Raw genomic sequence first — 21,542 nt, forward strand, 5'->3', positions numbered from 1 at the left:
CAGAAAAAGTAACTTCCCCCAAAACTGTCACACGGTTTATAATGAACACTGGACTATGCAGAAACATGACTCTAATTCTCACTCTGCCAATAATGATTACCTCCTTGAGCATGAACAGCCTCTCTGGGTCTTTGTGATCTTATCTATGACTCTGTGGTCAATAATTTTCCCAAAAGAGGCTTAACTAAATAACTTACATCAATAAATTTTACATTTTTCTAGTACTAACTTACTCTCCTTTCTGTGTCCCTATTAATGTGAATGGATGGGTTTCTTGTCAAGATTCAGCTATTTGTTTCCTAAAAGCTGCCTGTATATTTAATTTTTTTAATTTGAATTCTATTTCCTGCACAATATTACTTTATGTTTCAGAGAAACTGTACACAATTATATTGATCTTATTTGGCAGGAATTGCTGATGCTCAAGTTTTAGATTTTAGGAGCCAATATCCCCTGACATTGCATGCCAAGCAATTCATAATCAACTACAGATTAAAAAGGAAAGAAAAAAGAAATCAAAAGAAAAGCTTAAGGGGAGTTGCATTTAAAGGAATCCTGCATTACTATGTGAAATTTTTACAGTGTAAATTTTGTAATAAGCATAATGCTTAATCACTGTTTTGAAAGCTTTGGGCTTTTTAGAATTTTAGAAAACCTATCCCACGTATAGTATTTATTATATATTATCTCTATAACCTACATATTATACATATAACCTACATATTATACTCCATGGATATATGTTTTTCTTCTTGTGCTTGCTTACTCATTTGATTACAAATTCTGTACCTCCTATAAATACTAAGAGCATGGTAAGTAATCAATAATTAATAATAATTTTATAGATATTTATGAAATTATGGTTTAAAAGTTTTCAGTTAATGCTATTTTCTATACATAGCCAATACACTCTAAAATTCATTGGTTCGAAGAGGATAACACATGGTTACCCCAAATTTTCTGTTTTTTCCATGTCTCTTTTTTTCTTATATTCCTGTTGTTATTGCTCACTTATTTTATTTTAACATTAAAGAAAATTCCATGTAACTGAAAAATCCATTGACATTCAAAAATAATTCTTACAGTTACTTTAAAATTTAATTAGTTTGGGTAGCATCCATAAAATAATGGAATAAAAGCCTCTGAAAATTATGTTCTCCATGAAAGCAATTAGAAAGCTGCTAAAAATGATCAGAATCAACTTTTTCAGAACTCTAGAAATTAAGCAAATGCTTCCAGCAATCTGGGGAGAAATTATTCAAGAAAGTGGATGAATCTGGGTAAGAATGTGAATTTTGTGGCATTTAAATTCACCCAATTCAAATCCTTCTTTCTCCACATCCACAGTAATCTTGAAGACCAATAGTCACAACACAATGAAAATGGCAGTAATCAGAGAACACAACACAAAATTTAAAACTTTTCAAATCCTCATTCTCTCCCAAATGGTCAATGGTCATATTTTGACTTGTCTGATGGTTCCCTAGGGAATTCTACTTGCAAGATTATCTTTAATCTAACTCAGAATTTGCCCAGTGTAGCCATTTTCCCTGGAAACATTTGTTGGGGGACAGGAGGGTGGAGCATGGAAGAAGAGGAAATTGTTAAATTAATCAGATGCTGGAGGAATGACAAATGAGGCAGACAACAGACTAACCACAAAGCTTAAAAAGAAAACAGACAGGATGTCCATAGTGGCTTTGAAGAACTCTGACATATTCCTAAGAATCTAAAAGGCCATTCACATATATAGGACTGTGCACATATTCAGGACTGTGAGTATGCTTGGGACACATCTGGGAATGCCCTAACATCTCACCTTGGGCTGGTCTTGAGCTCTGCACAAGCAGGAAGTAAAGGCTAATGCAGAGAGGTCAATTGTCTGGTTGAGTACTGAAGCTGTGTCTCAAAAAACACACAAAGGTCCTGAGCAAAGTCTATGAGACTGGGTGGTCTTGGCAGCTAAAAGAAATCTCTGCCCAATCATTAACAAAATGTTAGATTATTAAGAGACTTCAGTCAATGATAGCATATGACCAGTGATCCCACTTCTGGGTATACATCCAAAGGAAACTAAAGTGGTATATCTAAAAAACATCTGCATTCCCATGTTTATCACAGCATTACTCCCACAATAGCTAAGATATGAAAACAATCTAGCAGACACATGAAAAAATGTTCATCATCATGGCTAATGATGAACAATGATTGATGAATAATGATTTGATTTTGATTCATCTCAAAACCACATTGAGATACCACCTTACACCAGTTAGAATGGCCAACATTAACAAGACAGTAAACAACATGTGTTGGAGAGGATGTGGAGGAGGGGGAACACTCTTACACTGTTGGTAGGAATGCAAGTTGGTGCAGCCACTTTGGAAAACAGTGTGGAGATTCTTTAAGAAATTAAAAATAGAGCTACCCTATGACCTTGCAGTTGCACTACTGGGTATTTACTCCGAATATACTTATATAGTGAAAAGAAGGGCCATCTGTACCACAATATTCATAGCAGCAATGGCCACAGTCACCAAACTGTGGAAAGAGCCAAGATGCCCTTCACCAGACGAATGGATAAAGAAGATATGGTCCATATATACAATGGAGTATTATGCCTCCATTAAAAAGGATGAATACCCAACTTTTGTATGAACATGGATGGGACTGAAGGAGATTATACTGCGTGAAATAAGTCAAGCAGAGGCAATCAAGTATCATATGGTTTCACTGACTTATGGAGTACAAGGAATAACACGGAGGACATTGGGAGATGGAGTGGAGATGTGAGTTGGGGGAAATTGGAGGGGGAGACAAACCACGAGAGACTGTGGACTCAGAAATAAACTGAGGGTTTTGGAAGGGAGGGGGTGGGGGGTTGGGTGAGCCTGGTCGTGGGTATTATGGAGGAAACGTATTGCATGGAACACTGGGTGTGGTGCATAAATAATGAATGCTGGACCACTGAAAAGAAATAAAATAAAATAAAATGAAAAAAAAAGAAAACAATCTAAATATCATCAACAGATGAGTAAATTAAAAAAATGTGATACTTGTACACAAATATTATTCAGCCATGAATAAGAAAGTCTTGTCATTCATGACTACATGGATGGATTTTGAGGGTATTATGCTAAATGAAGTAAGTTAGATAAAGACAAATACTATATGATATCACATACATGTGGAATCAGAAGAACCTGAACTCATAGAAATACTAGAATGGTCATCACCAGGAGCTGGGGGATTGGAGAATTGAGGAAGTGTTGATTAAAAGGTACAAACTTCCAGCTGTAAGATAGATAAGTCCTGGGGATCCAAAGCACAGCATTGTAATTATAGTTAACAGCACTAGACTGTACTATATACTATATAGTATATTTTTTGAAAATTGCTAATAAAGTTCTTAAATGTTCTCACCACAAGAAAGAGGTAATTATGTCGTGTAATGAAGGTGTTCGCTAATACTAAGGTGGTAATCATATTGCAATACATAAGTACAGTCGACCTTTGAACAACATAAAATTTAAAGACACTAATCCCCTGCACAGTTGTAAATCCTTGTATAAGTTTTGACTCCCAAAAAACTTGAGTACTAATGGTAGGCACAAAATTAGGCATGAGTGACAGGAGGATGGACTTTAGATGTGCTGAGGGAGAGCCCCAAGTCAGGACCACCCAGGAACCACCCCATTCCACCCATATAACAGTCAGTTTGTGGTTACAACATCCCTGCAGAACAAATCAAGGTTTTGTGCTTGTTGCACTTGTACAGAAAGCAGGCACTTGTCCTTATCTGACCTATGTCTCTATAATAGAAATAATGTGATTTCCTACCCCATGCAGGTATTCTATTTTATTTTACTTTAGTTATGTTATCTTATCTTTTATCTTAGAATTTTAAAAGATTTATTCATTTGAGAGAGGGGGAGTATGTGTGAGAGTGAGGAGGGGCAGAGGGAGAGAGTCCTCGCTGAGCACAGAGTCTGACATGACTTGATTCAACAACCCGTAAGATCATGACCTGAGCCAAAACCAAAAGTCAGATGCTCACTGACTGAGCCATCCAGGTGCCCCCCGCCAACCCATGCAGATTTTTAAAATATATCTTGGGAAAGGACATGCATGGTTGGTTAAATATTATATAATCTAGGCAGGTCACTAAAATGTTGTGACTGTAGGTTCCACCCCCCGCTCCCCGCAAAAAATTGATAGAAGCCCACATCCAAAGTTTCTCGGGCCTTTGTCTCTCTTTAATGGCCTGCTCCTCCTTTGGAGTGTACCTTAATAAAACTTGACTCTGCTTCACTTTCCTTTCAGTGCCTTGTAAATATATCTTTTTAAGATTTTATGTATTCATTTGAGAGAGAGAGACAAGAGAGAGGACAAGCATGGAGAGAGGTAGAGGCAGAGAGAGAAGCAGACTCCCACTAGGCAGGGAGCCTGACACCAGGACTTGATTTCAGGACCTGGAATCATGACCAGAGCCAAGGGCAGATGCTTAACTCTCTGAGCTACCCAGGTGCCCCTGTTCTGTAATTTTTTACTCTGGCATAAAAAAAGAACCAAGACTTCATTCCTTTTCCATCTCACTCTAGGTAACACTGATAGCCTACTGCTGACTGGAATCTTTACCAGTAACATTAAGAGTCGATTAACACATATTTTGTAGGTTATATGTATTGTATATGCTATTCTTATAATAAACTAGAAAAAATAAATGTATAAATGTTATAAAGAAAATCATAAGAAAGAAAAAATACACTTACAGTACTGTACTATATTGAAAAAAATCCACTTAAGACTGGATCCCTGCAGATCAAACCTGTGTTGTTCAAGGGTCAGCTATCTGTCAGTCAATACACTCTTCACAAACTTCTACAATGCTATATGTCAATTTTATCTCAATTTAAAAATTATGCTAAATGAAAGAAACCAAACACAAAAGGCCATATATTGTATGGTTCCACTTGTATGAAATCTCCACAGGAATCAAATTTATAGACAAAAAGGAGATTAGTGGTTAACAGGGGCTGGAGGAAGATAAGAATTGGTGTGACTGGTAATTGAAGTGATGACATGTTTTGGAATTAGATACTGGTGATGGCTGCACAACCCCGTAGTTATATTAAAAACTACTGAATTGTACCTATGAAAGGTGAACTTCAGGTACTGGAATTATATCAGAATTTTAAAAAGGAAAATATCAAGATACAAATGCCGAAGGGGAAAATACTTAAAATGCATATTATATAAATACTCAAAATGATTAAATAGTACTCTAGAATAAAAAAGAAATATGCTTAAAATCAATAGAATATAAAAATCATTCTATAAAAAGGAGTATAAAATTTAAAGAGAAAAAGTAAAAAAATAAACACAAATGTTAATTAACATGAAAAATTATCAAACTCATTAGTGATTCAAGAAATATAAATGTGAAGATAATAAAGTATTCTGGTGATATATTTATCAGAAATTCTTTAAAAGTGCCAATTTTGTGTTGACAAACCGTGAAGCAGAACTTCTGAGGTTCCTAATGGAATTTTATTGATTATAATTGGGCAATCCCTATCAAAATTTTTTATTGAGATAAAATTTACACATAATATAAAATGAAAAAATTAACATGTATTCATTTTTAAAAAGCATACAACACAATGATTCGATGTTTGTGTCTATTACAAAATGATCACCACAATAAATCTAGTTAGCATCTTTCACTACACATATAATTTTTCTCATGAGGAGGACTTTTAAGATCTCTCTTAGCAATTTTTGAATATTCAATACAATATTATTAACTATAGTCAACATGCTGTACATACATCTCCAGGACTTACTTATTTTATAACTGGAAGTTTGTATTTTTGGGCCCCCTTTACTCACTCCCAATGCCCCACCTCTGGCAACTGCCTATCTATTCTCTGTATCTACGGGCTCAGGGTTTTGTTTTTGATTTTTCAGATTCCACCTGTAAGTGAGATCACACAGTATTTATCTTTCTGTCTCTGACCTATTTCACTTAACATAGTGCTCTTAGGGTCCATCCATGTCTATGCAATGGCAAGATTTCATTATTTTTCTATATTCCATATACATACATATTTCATATACATACATATAGACCATATTTTCTTTATCCATTTCTACATTGGTGAACACTCATGTTGCTTCCATGTCTTGGCTATTATAAATAATGCTGCAGTGAACATGAGGATGCATACATCTTTCAAGTTTTCATTTCCTTCATATATATAGCCAGAAGTGGGATTGCTGGATTATGTGGTAGTTTTGTTTTTAATTTTTTGAGGAAATTCCACAGTTTTCCATTATGGATGCACCAACTTATCTCTTATGTTTTTGATAATAGCTATCTGACAGGTATCAGGAGATATCTCCGTATGTTTTTAATTTGTATTGCCCTGAGGATGTGTGATGTTGAACACCTTTCCATCTGTATATCTTTCAGAAAAAAAAGTCTATCAAGTTTAAAAATAATGATCAGATCCAATAGTTCCCTTTCTAGAAATTAACTGAAGAAATAATTAGCTGTGTTCATCTTCATAACAGGAGAATATGTATCCCACTATTAATTGACAGCCTCATATTGGAAATGATATAAATTTCCAAGTATAGAAAATACTAAATTATGACACATGTGTACAATGGCTCATTTTAAATAATGTATGTGGGGAATACTTACTGGCATGGGAAAGTGCTCAAAATATACTATTCAATTATAAAGTAGGACACAGGGCACCTGGGTGGCTCAGTTGCTTGAGCGTCTGCCTTCCACTTAGGTCATGATCCTAGAGTACATGGGATGGAGCCCCACATCTGGCTCCCTGCTCAGCAGAAAGTCTGCTTCTCCTTCTGCTCTTCAGTCCACTTGCATGGTCTCTCAATCTCTCTCTCCTCTCACTCTCAAATAAATAAAATTTTTAAAAATTAATTAGTTAATTAAAAAATAAAAAGTAGGACACAAAGAATAAACTCAATGTGAAGGATAATACGATGCTTTAAAAATGACTGGAAGAAAATAGATGTTCATGATAGTTAACTATAAGGTGGGATTATGGGTCACATTTTCCTATACAATTCTACAGATGTCCTTCAACACAGATACACAAATTTATTTAGAAATCTGCTACTAAAATACCAAAATTACTTTTCTTCCTATGCTGAATGCCAGTAAATTCTTGGGTAGCCCCTACATAATGTGACTCTGAACTAGAGAAAGCTTTCTCCTAGATAACAATTGGATGAGTTTGGGTCCATCTCTCAGACTTTTTCTTTTATTGACCAAGCTGTCCTCTAGGGTAGCCTTATTCAGGTTTATTTTAGGCATATCTAAGGCTGGCATATGGGCTACACATATGATAGGCTTCAGCCTAACTCACCTTCTATCACTTGCACCCCCCATTCTTATGCTAGGGTCCTGCTGCATGAGGTACTCGTTAGAAGTTAGAACTGCGATAGGTTTTCTTGAATCTCTTACCCTTGAAGAAGAAATGAAGAAGTTGTTTGAAAGAGTTATTTTACTATAATCATTGGCTTTTCTGCCCATATGTTCACATGTTATATTCCCACATTTTAAAAAATGTATGGATGCAAATAATTAAGTATTTCAATGGATAGAATCAAACTATATATGAGTTCTAGGGCAGAGAGGAAGGCTTATGCTAATATCAACTGTAATGCTTAGAAGTTTTAAGGAGGTTGCCTTTCATAATGTCTCAATGAACTATGAAGTGGCAATTAAATGGAATAAATTGAACTCATATTCCTAATCTAATATTGGGAACATTATTTTCTTGCTGGTATGAAAGGTCTTTCCTGCTGTGGTTATTGTTTGCTTTTCTCAAGTCAGTAAATATCAGTGATCTTCCACACAATGCCTCAGGGCTTTGTTTTTCCCTTGAGTGGGTGTCAGCCTTCAATTTTAGTATATATCTGCATGGTTGCTTAAAAAACAAATTTGAGTGATAATCCTATAAAATTAAAAGAGGCAGATAATACGGCAAACCTGCCTTACTTGCTAAATTCATCATCTATATAAATTCTACTATTCTCTAGTAAAAGGGAGTAGACAGTTCTGTATAATTTGGCTACTGCCTCCTCTCAAGCCTCCCTCCCCACATCTCAATTCCCTAACGTCTTCCATTAGCCTTTGGAAGTTGTTACAGGAGCCCCCGCTCCAGAAGCTCATCCTGATTTCAACCATGTACTGGATTGAGTCCCTCTGTCACATTTCCAATCACTTGGTACCATGGGTCGATCAGGTTTTATGGGGCCTGAAGTTTATGAATCATGGGGGACTTATTTTAAAAGAATAATTGAATAAATACAAAATAGGGTACAAGAACAAATACTTATTTAGAATGAGAAAATAAACCTCATGTATCACAAACATAACCAAATCGAGAAAAAGAGCATAACAATTTCACAAATTAACTGCCTGATACTCTGCCAAAATACTTTAGCCTACATTTTTTTTTTTTACTGCAGTCTCTTTACTTGCCTTTTTAATACATAGAATGTTTATCATAATGTTCTCTAAGGAAAATAAAAGATAATGTAATCCTTCCGCTAGGTTTTTTGATCCAAACTGGTTTTTATGTTGGTAGCTGGGATGCATAAAATATGAAACTTCCCTTAGGTTAATGTGTAAAACAGGAAACTTTACGAGCAGTGACTGTATTGCTATTGATTTATACTCTCAAGCACAAGTATTCTGATTAATTTGATTACATATAATTCAGAAAAGAAAAAAAATGAATGTATTTTTGGATCAATTGTTTTCTAATTGTAATTTTGCAATCTGATTATGGGAAGAATTTTCCAGAGAATAGCTACTGGCTTCTTAAATTTCAAACTTTTAGTGTTGGATACTGTAAGACACCTTCTTACTGATCTGTAGTCTTAACCTCCTTTCTAACACTCAATGTGTCACTTATTAGACAGTAGGAATATTCCTGGAATATTCTGTCCTGTATTAGTTTCCAATGGCTGCCATAACAAATGATCACAAATGATCAGTTGCTTAAAACGTAAACATTCTTACATTTCTGGAGGTAAGAAAACTGAAATCAGTATTAATGAGCCCAAATCAAGTTGTCAGAGGGTCGCACTCCCTCTGGAAGTTCTAGGAGAGAATCTGTGCCTTGCCTTGCATTCCATCTTTGCATCTCCTGGTGCGTGGATTCTCCCTTCATTTTCAAGTCCAGTAGTGTAGTATTTTGTTTCAGTAGTCAACATTGCCTTCTTCTTCCTTCTCAGATCTCCTTGAGATTGCATTTAGGGCCCCCCTAGATAATCCAGAATAATCTCCCCATCTCCCCATCTCAAGATTCTTATTTACTCTGTTTTGCTATGTCAGGTCACATTCATAGGTACCAGGAATTAGGATCTGTGTATCTTTGGAGACCGTTATTCATCCTTTCACACACTCCCTCCTTTAAAATCTCATAAATGACTTTACATAGAAATAACTACAAATTACATAAATAGATTTCACTAAATCCAAGCTAACATAGTCCCACCCTAAACTTTTCTTTGCTGGACCCCCAAAATGCCTGCAATTATTTCAACATTAGCTGGCAAAGGGGGAAATGTGACAAAAGTCAGAATATAAGAGACAGCTCTCTTCATCAATTGGAATTAATATATCTAATTTTTGCAAGTTGAACAACAAAAACAAAGCAATCACATAAATATCTTACTAGAACCCTTCCAACACTTTGTAAATCTTGATTTTTTAAATCAGTTTCAAGATGAAATGCACCTCTGTTTGATCTATACCTCTACCTCAATCATTGCATTTAATGCTTTATGTTATAATTGTCTCATTTTTGGTCTATCTCCACCAAAAACTCTAAGTTCCTACAGATTGGGACATCATTCATGAACACCTGGTACATATTAAAAAACACTTAGCAAAACAAAACAAAACAAACCAACCAACCAACCAAACAAAAAACACTTAGTAAGCAAGTAAACCAAATTAGTGGAGACGGCAGCATTTTGGATTTGAACCTGAATGGGAAACTCAGATCTACTATAGGACTTTGAAAAATTTACTTTCACTTCCCCAAGCTTCATTTTTCAACTGTTAAAAACACCTGCTAAATACGATTGCTACAGGATTAAAATGAGATCATACCTAAAAAGAAAGTTTCTTACACACACACACACACACACACGCACTCACATCAAGTACCACAGTTCTGTGAAGGTATTTCTTTTTAGATGATTTGAATTGTCTCAAATATATAGGAGTTTGGAGCATCAAAGAACTTTTGAAATATCTTAAGTCTCAGTTTACTTTACTTATAAAATGGGAATGATAGTTCATATCTGCCTAAACATTTTCTGTGAAGATAAATTTGTAAAATCTCATAAAACTCTTAGGAGAGTATTTAGCACACATTTGATACACACACAAACCTGGTATGTGTTGTATACAAATACAACTAGTTGTATGGTAAAGTGAAGATTAGAATCAGGGTGTTCTGGTCTAGAGTTCCATGCTGCCTGTACAGCCATGTTAGGTTGTACAGATAAAAAGGAGCTATTCAGGGTAAATGAAGAGAGAATATTCTCCCTGCTTTTACATGAAGGATCAGTAAAAGGCCAGGGAATATTAATATCAGTTGAAAATAACATGGAGGTGGAAGGATCTCACATGGAAACAGAAGTATGATGTGGTTATATGTCACCTTCTTAAAGATACCTGTGCTGCCTGACCTCCTCCTTACCCCTCAATTCCCAGGCCTCACCCACGCAGGAGTCTTCTTACTGTGGTCTCTATTTTCACTTAGCATTTATCACTTTCTTACATGCTAGATACTTTTAAAAAATTTTTAAAATAAAAATGGTATTTATTCAGCTTTTTGGAAATATAAATAACACAATAGATGACAAAGAGCAAAATGAAACAAAACAAACCCCTGACATGTTTTATGGTTGATCATTTCCAGGCACAACAGTGTTTATTAGTGAATATTATAAAATAAATTTGATTTTGATCTGCTTTCCTCCCAGCTTTACCTACATGGGTGCTTTTGGAAGCTTGCGTTTCTAAGTAAATTCCACAGCTCTATACCAGCTATACCAACGAGACTGAATGAGGTTATGGTTTCACTCCCATAGGGAAATGTCTATCATTGGGAATACCGAATCTCTAGACCTCCAGGAACTTAAAAAACAGGTGTTTTTATTAGGATCCTTCTAACATGGGAAAATGCAGCCATTATCCATTAAAACACAATCCGATATGGGTACAGGTTTTCCAAGTTCTCCGCAGGACCACCAGGTGGGCCACCGAGCTTTTCTGGCAGCCTCGCCATCAGCCTGCAGCCTCTCAAGCTGCACCAAAACTGGGAGTCACAAACCAAAGATAAGGCATTTCTGACCTTTCCTCCTAGAAGCCAGAGAGTTCTCTGGGTTGGGAGGTTGCGGAGGTTTTGCATTAAGCTGCCTTCACACTCATTACCGGGGAATGGCTACTAAGTCTACCCAGTGCACACCTGTGTTGAGTGTATGGAGTGTGCTTACCCATCACACACAAGGCAGTTGAGAGGAAATGAACAAGTCACTTTGGACCAGGCCCCTTCAAAACAGAGGCAAATTTAGTGAATCAAGGCTACTGCCTGTGGTAATAACCCCAGTTCACCTTAGTCCTTTCCTGAAGAACCATATTAATCTCCTGATTCAAGAGATCCCTGGGCAGGACAGAGCATGCAAGGAAAACGTGACTTCTGGGTAGGGCAATGCCACATGGACTTTAGAGGTTGTGGTTTAGTCTACAGCACAAGAAGATGGTGGCATCACTAGTTTTTAGAGCTGGAAAGAGCCATGGCCAGACCATACTCCTGGAGAATCTTTACTAATGGAGCTTGACGGCCGTTTCCCAGATGTTGTTGTTGGGCAGTAGGGGAAGGACCCATCCTTGGGGAGTGGAGTTGCTTTTGGATGATCAGATGGCAACCAACCCTGCCTTATCTGGATCAGGGTTGGCAGGGATGCTGGGCTTGGAGGTAATAGTGGCAGAAGGGCTGCAAAAGGTGAGCGAGTGTGAACTCATCTGGATCCCCAAAACACTTGTACTCAATTTCACGCTTCTGAAGTAAAATCTTCTCCTTTTCTTTCTTGTTTCTTTTCTAATTCTCTTTTCCTCTTGTTCTCCTTCCAGCATGACTCTGAGGGCTCTCTCTTCAGCTTTATACAATTCAAAGTGTTTTTTAATTCGTTTTCTTAGTTGCTGAAACTGATGCCTGAAAGTCTCAACTGCTGAGGCCAGAGGACAGACGCCCTTCCTCGCTGCTGCCTCTTCCCAAGTTTCCTCAATTTCTGAGTTACCTCAATTTCTCCAAGGCCCGAAGAATGTCCTCCATTCTGCTTGCTTTTTCCTCACAAGAAGACACCATTTACTTGCTTTTTCCTTACTTCAGATAAGACACCATCAGCCGCAGCTTTAACTTCCTGCTCCTACTTCTTCTCCTCCATCTCCTGCATGCGCTTGACCCTTCAAAGGTCAATCTCCAGTTGGCGCTCTGCTGCTCAGGTGGCGGCCTTAGCCTCCCACTGTGTTTCACAATGCTGGGCCTTCTCGTGAAGCCCCAGACCGCGACGACAGACTCTCTCCAACCTCCGCTGCGCCTCACGCACATAGGAGGCCTAGGTCAGCAGCTGTAGTCTCTCAGGGAGTTGGGTGCAAAGCAGAATGGCCTGGGCATGCAGAAGCACCCAGGTGCAGCCTGGGGCCTCAGCCTCGCATAGGGCCTGGTGCAGAGCCGCGCGCAACCACGCACACACTTCGCCCAGGTTGGGCCCAGTGGTTGCACATTGAGGCACCAGCGGCCATTCCCCCAGAGTATTCCAAACTGCCAGGGATTCTGAACACCACCTCTCTCCACTGAGGGTGGCACAGGGACTGCAGGGCAACTTCCTGATCACTTCCGCCAGCAGCGGCGCCTCAGGCCAGTGCGAGCTCCAGGATTTTTTAAAATTTTATTTTTTCTAAGATTCATTGTTTATGCACCACACCAGTGCTCCATGAAATACATGCCTTCCTTAATACCCCACCACCAGGCTCACCCAAATACACATGCCCCTCCCCTCCAAAACCCTCAGTTTGTTCCTCAGAGGCCACAGTCTTTCATGGTTCATCTTCCCCTCCAGTTTCCCCCAATTCACTTCTACTCTCCCTCACCCAATGTCCTCTGTGTTATTCTTTATGCTCCATAAGTAAGTGAAACCATATGATAATTGACTTTTTCTGCTTTACTTATTTAACTCAGCAAACCTCCTCCAGTCCCGTCCATGTTGATACAAAAGTTGGGTATTCATCCTTTCTAATGGAAGCATAATACTCCATTGTATATATATGGACTGTATCTTCTTTATCCATTTGTCTGGTGAAGGGCATCTTGGCTCTTACCACAGTTTGGTGACTGTAGCCATTGCTGCTATGAACATTGGGGTACAGATGGCCCTTCTTTTCATGAAATCTGTATCTTTGGGGTAAATACCCAGGAGTGCAACTGCAGGGTCGTAGGGAATCTCTATTTTTAATTTCTTTTTTTTTTATTTATTATTTTTTTTCCAATTTATTTATTTTCAGAAAAACATTATTCATTATTTTTTCACCACACCCAGTGCTCCGTGCAATCCATGCCCTCTATAATACCCACCACCTGGTACCCCAACTTCCCACCCCCCCGCCACTTCAAACCCCTCAGATTGTTTTTCAGAGTCAATAGTCTCTCATGGTTCACCTCCCCTTCCAATTTACCCAAATTCCCTTCTCCTCTCTCATGCCCCTTGTCCTCCATGCTATTTGTTATGCTCCACAAATAAGTGAAACCATATGATAATTGACTCTCTCTGCTTGACTGATTTCACTCAGCATAATATCTTCCAGTCCCGTCCATGTTGCTACAAAAGTTGGGTATTCATCCTTTCTGATGGAGGCATAATACTCCATAGTGTATATGGACCACATCTTCCTTATCCATTTTTAGGAATCTCCACACTGATTTCCAAAGCGGCTGCACCAACCTGCATTTCCAACAATGTAAGAGGGTTCCCCTTTCTCCACATCCTCTCTAATACTTGTTTGAATTTTGGCTATTCTAACTGGTGTAAGGTGGTATCTCAATGTGGTTTTTATTTGAATCTCCCTATGACTAATGATGATGAACATTTTTTCAAGTGTCTGTTAGCCATTTGTATGTCTTCTTTGGAGAAGTGTCTGTTCATGTTTTCTGCCCATTTTTAGACATGATTATCTGTTTTGTGTGTGTTGAGTTTGAGGAGTTCCTTATCAACCTTGGATATCAGACCTTTGTCTGTAGTGTCATTTGTGAATATCTTCTCCCATTCCATGGGTTGCCTCTTTATTTTGTTGACTGTTTCATTTGCTGTGCAGAAGCTTTTGATCCTGATGAAGTCCCAAAGTTTATTTTCACTTTTGTTTCCTTTGCCTTTGGAGACATGTCTTGAAAGAAGTTGCTATGGCTGATGTTGAAGAGGTTACTGCCTATGTTCTTCTCTAGGATTTTGGTTGATTCCTGTTTCATGTTGAGGTCTTTTATCCATTCCAAGTTTATCTTTGTATATAGTTTAAAGAATGGTCAAGTTTCATTCTTCTATACATAGCTGTCCAATTTTCCCAGCACCATTTATTGAAGAGACTGTCTTTTTTCCACTGTATATTTTTCCCTGCTGTCAAAGATAAGTTGACCATAGAGTTGACCATATCTGGGCTCTCTACTCTGTTCCACTGGTCTGTGTGTCTGTTTTTGTGCCAGTACCATCTGTCTTGGTGATCACAGCTTTGTAGTTAAGCTTGAAATTAGGCAACATGATGTCCCTAGTTTTGTTTTTCTTTTTTAACATTTCCTTAGCAATTTGGGTCTCTTCTGGTTCCATCCAAATTTTTGGATTGTTTGTTCCAGCTCTTTGAGAAATGCTGGTGAAATGTTGTTCATGCCCTAGAGACAGAAAGAACACCCACAAAGATCAATGAAATGAGAAAGTCTTCAAGGCACTTAATTATGAAACCCATGAATCATAATTTTAGACAAGATCTTCTGAAGGCAGCTAGGGGGAAGAGATTCCTTAGGTACAGAGAAACATCCATCAGAATAATGTCAGACCTGTCCACAGAAACCTGGCAAGCCAGAAAAGCCTGGCAAGACATATTCAGGGCACTAAATGAGAAGAACGTGCAGCCAAGAATATTTTATCCAGCTGGGCTGACATTCAAATTGGATGGAGAGATAAAGAGCTTCCAAGAGCAGCAAGGTTTAAAAGAATATGTGATCACCAAGCCAGCACTACAAGAAATATTAAGGGGGGGGGGGGTCTATAAAAGAAGAAAGAACCCAAGAGTGACATAGAACAGAAATTTACAGAGACAATCCATAGAAACAAAGACTTTATAGGCAACATGATGTCAATAAAACCTATCTTTCACTAATCACTCTCAATGTGAACTTCCTAAATGCTTGAATAAAATGGCGCAGGATTTCAGATTGGATAAAATGACCAAACCCCTCCATATGCTGTCTATAAGAGACACATTTTGAACCTAAAGATACATCCACACTGAAAGTGAAGGGATGGAGAACAATCTTTCATACCAATGGGCCTCAAGTGAAGATGGGATGGTGATTCTCATATCAGATAAATTAGATTTTAAGCCCAAGACTATAGTCAGAGATACAGAAGGACACTACATCATTCTTAAAGTGTCTATCCACCAAGAAGATCTAACAACTGTAAATATTTATGCCCCCAATATGGGAGCAGCCAACTACACAAGCCATATAACATAAGTTAATCAAGATAAAGAGTCATATTGGTAAGAATACTTTAATAGTAGGGGATCTTAACATGCCATGCTCAGTAATAGACAGATCTTCCAAGCAGAAAATCAGTAAAGAAACATGAGCTTTGAATGACTCATTGGGCCAGATGGACCTCATAGATATATACAGAACATTCCACCTTAAAACAACAGAATACTCATTCTTCTCAAGTACACATGGAACTTTCTCCAAAATAAACCACATATTGGGTCACAACTCACAGCTCAATTGATACCAAAACATAGAGATTATTCCCTGTGTATTCTCAGACCACAGTGCTTTGAAACTGGAGCTCAACCACAAGAAAAGTTTTGGAAGGAATTCAAACACTTGGAAGCTAAAGACCACTCTGCTTAAGAATGTTTGGATCAACCAGGAAATCAAAGAAGAACTTAAACAATTCATAGAAACCAATCAGAATGAAGACATATTGATTGAAAACCTATGGGATCTAGCAAAGGCAGTCCTAAGGGGGAAATACATAACCATCCAAGCTTCACTCAAAAGAATTGAAAAATCTTGGGGCGCCTGGGTGGCTCAGTGGGTTAGGCCGCTGCCTTCGGCTCAGGTCATGATCTCAGGGTCCTGGGATCGAGTCCCGCATCGGGCTCTCTGCTCAGCAGGGAGCCTGCCTGCCTCTCCATCTACTTGTGATTTCTCTCTGTCAAATAAATAAATAAATAAATCTTTAAAAAAAAAAAAAAAAGAATTGAAAAATCCAAAATACACCAGATCTCTTGACATCTTGAAGAACTGGAGAATCCACAACAAATTAAGCCTAACCTATACATAGGAAGGGAAATAAGATTAGAGCAGAGGTCAGTGAGATAGAAGCTAGAGATACAAAAGAACACATCAACAAAACTAGAAGGTTTTTTTTTTTTTTGAAGAATCAGTAAGGTTGATAATCCAAAGAAAATCCAAAAGAAAAGAGAGAGGACCCAAATTAATAAAATTATGAATGAAAGGGGAGAAATCACAAACAATGCCAATGATACAGAAACAACCATCAGAAATTATTATCAACAATTATATGCCATTAAGTTAAGCAACCTAGAAGAAAGGGATGCATTCCTGGAAACTATAAACTTCCAAGACTGGATCAGGAAGAAATTGCCAACCTATATAGACCAATATCTAATAATGAGATTGAAACAGTGCTCAAAAACTTCCCAAAAAACAAGAGCCCAGGACCTGATGGATTCCTTGGGGAATTCTACCAAACATTCAAAGAGGAGATACTTTATTTATGATGTTAATTTTCTTTATTTATCTACTAGATTCTCCCCAACAGATATTATTCATTGTTTTTATTTAAATTTTTGTTTCATCATACATTTTCAGTTTCTATAAAAATGCCTGGCACATTGTAGATATGTGATAAATATTTATTTAATGCATGAATAAATGTTGCTTTCTCAAAGATACATGTTCTTTTCTGGTATGTAGCCATTTTGGGAGGAAAAAAGTATAAGAAGTTTGTAAGCTTCCAGTTATAAAAAAAAAAAACAAATTACACTGAGGTTTGCCTCATTTTAATAAATTGCTCAATTAATCAGTTAGTAAGCCTTGACTGAATCCACTTTGGAATAATCACTGTGTCAAGCTTTCTATACGGGGTGTAGAAGAATTTATAAATAAGCTACTTATAGTCTAGAAGAGGACACAAAAGGAGCAAATTTGGGATGATTAGTGCACATTGCCAACTCTTATGTAATTGTTTGGCTCCAATAAAGTGTATTGATTGAACTCAGAGAACAGGACAATAATTAAGGACAAGAGTAACACATTTAACAATTGGGTGTAAAACTGTCCTCTAGATAACAATCTTGTCATCTCTACGATTTATTTCAGTGTTGAAATGGAGACATCTCCATTACCTCAACATTAATGTTCTTCTACCTTAATAATTTCATGCCTTTTTAAAAAGATTTTATTTATTTATTTGACACACAGAGAGAGATCACAAGTAGGTAGAGAGTCAGGCAGAGAGAGAAGGGGAAGCAGGCTCCCTGCTGAGCAGAGAGCCCAATGTGGGACTCAGTCCCAGGACCCTGAGATCATGACCTGAGCTGAAGGCAGAGGCTTTAACCCACTGAGCCACCCAGGCACCCCTCATGCCTTTCATTTCATATTCATTCCAACCCCCATTGCTGCCTTAGCTTGTAATTCTTTCTTAATAAAATATAATTGAGATATAATGTTATATGAGTTTCAGGTATATAGTATATTCCTCAAGTGCTCACCATGATAAGTGTAGTTACCATACAAAGTTAATAAACAGTATTGACTCTATTGACTATGCTGTGCTTTTCATCTCTGTGAACTAGGACTTTGAACTGCCTTCAGAGTAAATTGTCACCATGTTCTCACCATCCTCATCCTCACCGTCATCATCAACACTAATCTGGAAAAGCCTGGTTGCAGGGATGCCACCTGGTTAACAATACAATGTGCTGTGTTCACAAAAAGAGTATAAAGGAATTAAAGATTGCAACATTTTTGGAGACATGGTAAGAAAATAATTGTTCTCACTATATTTAGGAACATCCAGATAGAAGCAAACAGGAAAATTAGTAGGTGTTGCTTGGCTGCCTTTGACAAGACTGGACAATGAAATCATTTCGAGTGTAGTTGGGGCTGTCCAAGCCACGTGTCCCTCAGAAACCTTTTCTACTGTAGAGAGCAATCTGGGAGCTCACCCACCCTGTTGAGCTTCTCCAGGTCCCTACCTTCTGAAACTTCTATCCCCAGGAGATTCACATTTTTCCAGAAGGAAAATTTAAAATTTAAGCAAAGGAAAATTAATATAATGAATATAATATTATAAGTGGAAATACGCAGAGTGATTGCAGAGCACGAGCTAGAGCCAAGCTGAGCTGGAGCAGCAATGCTCATGGGGGACAGAGTTCCTAGTTTCTTTTCTTGTCTGGATTTTTTAAAGTTTTTATTTGACAGAGAGAGAGTGAGTGTGCATGCACGGTGGGGAAAGCAGGGAGGGAGAGGGAGCAGAAGAGTCCCTGAGAGGGTCCCTGAGAGAGCCCCACGTGGTTCTTGATCCCATGACCCTTGGGATCATGATGTGAGGTAAAGGCAGACTCATAACTGATTGAGCCACCCAGGTGTCCCTTGTCTGGATTTTTTGTGCAAGATTCACTACCTTAAGCATTTCAGGTATTATATAATAAAGGAAATAATAAATAATAAATGAAATCATTTCAAACAGAAATGATTTCTTTTTCTTGTGTTAGTTGGTTCACTGTGTGATTAGATTTTACTGCAGTTATTTCCCTAATGACGAGACATAAGCTATCTAATCATGGAGGCTTAAACACACAATTACAGCTGTATCTGTTTATTTTACTAGCCTTGTATAAAACAAAAACAAAAACCTCTATGAATCTCTAGCCTTTTGATTAACTGCCAATTATTCAAATCAACCAAATCAAATCAATCAAAGTAAAATTGAGTTAAGTTTAAAGTACTGTAGTTAGTACATCTAATCAGTGAAGAGCATTTGGAACAAAGTTAAGAACTAGAGTTTGGAAGTAAAGCAGGATCAGTCATTTTGGGAATATGTTGCTGGATAGAAAATTCATCTTTCTGGTTGTAGCTACAGTAGCACAATAGCTTGGAGGTGCACCTCCCTTGAGTAGAGGTCTAAATCCAACTCTGGCTTAATGATACTTTTTTTTTTTTCCAGCGGGGGTGGGGAGCAAAGTTAGCTAGCTATTATACAATTTGAGTCTCAATACAATTCTCTGTGGTTGGGAACTGTTTTGTTTTGTTTTTTAAGTATTTATTTATTTATTTATTTAAGAGCATGAGTGGAGCAGGGGAGGGGCACAGGCAGAGGGAGAGGGAAAGGGAGAAGCAGACTGCCCTATGAATGCAGAGCAATAAGAGGGGCTATAAAAGACCCCAGGCAGGGAGAGGCCTTCAAAGGCGTACAGAAGGCAGGTCATAGAAGCTGCAGGTGGAGGTGAGATTTCCAACATAAAGATAGTTTTTCTTGGAATCTAGAAAGAGAGTAGTCTTAGTGGTAAAAATGAGATGGCCAGCTTGATTAAAGCAGCTGATTTAGATTTCAATACAAAATTTTAGGAGCCTAAGCTAATCCCAGCCTTAAATTCCTGAACAATTTAAGCAAATTGTTTTGTTCTATGCTGTGTAAACAGTGTCAGTACCTAATAATGAGGTTTAATAAGCCTTTCTCTTGATAATAAGTAACAATTGACTTAAAACTAAATGTTGCCAGCATTATTTCTTTTGCATGGAATGCATAGTAGAAAAAAAAACAAAAACAGGATATTTGTCAACAGGGCATTATAATAATATGCACTGAAATGTTGTCATAACTTATTTCTAATATACATAAATTACCTATTTTTTAAAAATTCTAAAGTGAATTTTGTGCTTTAAAATATCTTCTGTACGTTGCCACAGTACTTCCTCACAGACATCATGGCAAATGGTTGGTTTATATAAAACTTGAATAATTGTTTTAATTAACTGAAAACCTCCCATGATTAACTTTGAGGATCCCAAGGACTTCAAGGTTGGTCCCCACTCATCTAAATGGAATGATTGTGTTACTTTTTTTATGTTCTATACTTACTTGAATAGTTGCACTCTTGAAACTTGCACTGATTTTTATATGACGCCATGACACATGCAGAAGAACCAAACATGGAGACTTCAGATGGGAAACTGATCACATCTTGTTGATAGGAGTTTGAAATTTTTATGCAAAGTTCACAAATGTTTCTCTTACTGAAAATCTAGTTTTTAATTTTTTTTTTCATATTGGAAAAAGCCCATTTGGAGACCATTAAGAAGGACTTATTCTGGGGCACTTGGGTGGCTCAGTTGGTTAATCATCTGCCTTTGAGCTCAGGTCCTGATCCCAGGGTCCTAGGATCCAGTCCTGAATTGGGCTCCCTGCTCAGCCGGGAGTCTGCTTCTCCCTCTCCATCTGCCTTTCCCCCAACTCATGCTCTTTCTTGCTCTCTCAAATAAATAAATAAAACCTTAAGAAAATAAATAAAATAGATTTATTTTACTTTTGAATGTTGCTTTCTCACAAAAGGGAATCTATAGAAATGGGAATTCGTTAGCTGGAAATTAATAACAGACCCCCAGGATGAGGACTGTCCCCAGAGGTGTGGGTGGGCTTGAGGAAAGCAACTAAAAACCTGAAGCAGTCAGAGTGCGGTTCAGTGGGAAGCCTTTATCTGAGGGATGGGGCATACAGTGGATGAGGAGAGGCTGTAGCTGTAGCAGTGGCCCCTCTGACAGGAAGGAACTCTGGCCTTCTGGAGAGGAGGAAGCCACTGTCAAACCCCAGGGCTACCAGAAGGAGCTAGGGAGCAACCACCTTGACATCTTCCTACTTCTGACCTCTACAGTGCTAATGCCTCTCACTCTCTGTCTCTGTCTTTCTCTCTCTCTCTTTCACACATACACACACACACACACACACACACACACACAGAGGCACATTCATGCCTGTGTGAACAGTAAAAACATTTGTTGAATTACAAGATAAATGTCATTTGTTGCCTTCTGGGATGGCAAATGGGCTTTTGGAGATCATTACCAGTGGCCTCCAACATGGCTTTTCTGAAAATTATGTGGAGCTTCTGTCTGTCTAAAAAGGAA

General features: G+C 37.9%; 1 pseudogene; it reads right to left on the bottom strand.

Moving 5' to 3' along the window:
- Positions 1-11,893: 11,893 nt before the first annotated feature.
- LOC122905354 overlaps positions 11,894-21,542 on the bottom strand; it is a 32,011-nt pseudogene continuing 22,362 nt past the window's right edge.

The sequence above is a fragment of the Neovison vison genome, chromosome 4 (assembly GCF_020171115.1).
Source record: "Neovison vison isolate M4711 chromosome 4, ASM_NN_V1, whole genome shotgun sequence".
Lineage (NCBI taxonomy): Eukaryota > Metazoa > Chordata > Mammalia > Carnivora > Mustelidae > Neogale > Neogale vison.